We start from the raw sequence: 2,345 nt of genomic DNA, 5'->3' as shown, positions 1-2,345 counted from the left end.
CGCAAACTTGCGAGGGGAGTAGAAGGGTTTACAGTTGATACACAAGGTCTCCAAGTGGGGGCTACAGGATTGTTGCAGGACAACAGTGTCGGTGCACCAGCCGTTGTTGATGTAGAAACAAATACCCCCCCCCCCCCCCCCCCTTTTGACTTCCCCGACCGTTCCGCTGACCTATCTGCCCTATACATGCAGAAGCCCGGCAGGGACAGGGACCCATTGGGCACGCGCTTGCTGAGCTAGGTTTCCGTGAAGCACAGGGCAGCCGAACCAGCAATGCCAGCGCTGGCACTATGCAGAAGCATCTGCAGTTCATCCATTTTATTGGCAAGGGAGCATACATTGGCCAGTACCACTGCCGGGAGGGCTGATCTGAGCCCCCTGCGTCTCCACTTGACTAAGGTCCCCACTCGCGTGCCTCTGTGGTGCTTCCCCCTAGGGGCTTCCATAGCAGCGGCCGCCATCATCTCCAGGCCCCCCGGCCGTGGCCTCCGTGTGCCCATGACGAACCCTCTGGGGCCCACAGCCCAGTGGTGCTGCCATATAAGTCCAGTGGTGCTGTCCTGTGCTGTATATTGGGGGTAATTCCAAGTTGATCGCAGCAGGATTTTTGATAGCAATTGGGCAAAACCATGTGCACTGCAGGGGAAGCCGATATATCATGTGCAGAGAGAGTTAGATTTGGGTGGGTTATATTGTTTCTGTGCAGGGTAAATACTGGCTGCTTTATTTTTACACTGCAAATTAGATTGCAGATTGAACACACCCCACCCAAATCTAACTCTCTCTGCACATGTTATATCTACCCCTCCTGCAGTGCACATGGTTTTGCCCAATTGCTAACTTTCTTGCTGCTGCGATCAACTCAGAATGAGGGCCATTATTTACTCCAAATAAAGGGGTTATTAATATTTAATCCAAATCATTTTCACAGGGTTTTCCCTGTGTGGTGTAGGGGTACGCTCTCCTGTACCGCATACTGGGGCAGATGTATGAACCTGGAGAAGCCATAAGGAAGTGATAAACCAGTGATAAATGCAAGGTGATAAACGTTCCAGCCAATCAGCTCCTAACTGTTAATTTACATATTGGAGCTGATTGGGTGGTGTGTTTATCACCTTGCATTTATCACTGGTTTATCACTTCCTTATGCCTTCTCCAGGTTAATACATCTGCCCCATTGTTATATAACTCCAGAAAAATAATGGAGAACAAAAATTTGGAGGATAAAATAGGGAAAGATCAAGAACCACTTCATCCTAGTACTGAAGCTGCTGCCACTAGTCATGACATAGATGATGAAATCCCATCAACGTAGTCTGCCAAAGCTGATGCCCAATGTGATAGTAGAGGGCATGTAAAATCCAAAAAGCCAAAGTTCAGTAAAAAGAACCAAAAAAAGAAATTTAAATGGTCTGAGGAGAAACGTAAACTTGCCAATATGCCATTTACGACATGGAGTGGCAACGAACGGCTAAGGCCCTGGCCTATGTTCATGACTAGTGGTTCAGCTTCACATGATGATGGAAGCCCTCAACCTCCCGCTAGAAAAATTATAAGAGTTAAGCTGGCAAAAGCACAGCAAAGAACTGTGCGTTATAAGATGGTATCACAAATCCCCAAGGAGAGTCCAAGTGTGTCGGCGGTTGCGATGCCTGACCTTCCCAAGACTGCACGGGAAGAGGTGGCTCCTTCCACCATTTGCACGCCCTCTGCAAGTGCTGGAAGTAGCACCCACGGGATCGGTATGAAATACCTACAATCAAAATACCGACGGTCGAAATCCCGACAGCAATTGACCGATGGTCAAAATCCCGACAAGGTCAAAATCCCGACGTGGACAAAATACCGACAATTAAAATACTGACAAGGTCAAAATACTGACATGTAAAATGCCGACAGGTCAAAATGTCAACACGAGTTTTTCATTGTTTCTGGTGTATATGTCGACATAGGTCGATATGGACACCATATAAGTTTACCGCGTCCCCTCGCATGGCTCACGCGGGCGCGGTGCCTCGCTGCGCTCGGCACACTATTATATTCCCACTCCAGGTCCACTGGGATGGTAATGTATGAACAACTCGGTTTCAATTAAGAAATCATGAAAAAATCATGTCGGCATTTTGACCTGTCGACATTTTACATGTCGGTATTTTGACCTTGTCGGTATTTTAAATGTCGGTATTTTGACCACGTCAGAATTTTGACCTTGTCGGGATTTTTACCGACTGCAATTGCTGTCAGTATTTTGAACGTCGGGATTTTGATTGTTGGTAAATTGACTGCATCCCGCACCCACAATCCAATTTCTGATATTTAAATTGAAGATGTCACTGTTGAAGTAC

Source organism: Pseudophryne corroboree, chromosome 8 (assembly GCF_028390025.1).
Source record: "Pseudophryne corroboree isolate aPseCor3 chromosome 8, aPseCor3.hap2, whole genome shotgun sequence".
NCBI classification, from domain to species: domain Eukaryota; kingdom Metazoa; phylum Chordata; class Amphibia; order Anura; family Myobatrachidae; genus Pseudophryne; species Pseudophryne corroboree.
This window is presented reverse-complemented; position numbering follows the sequence as displayed.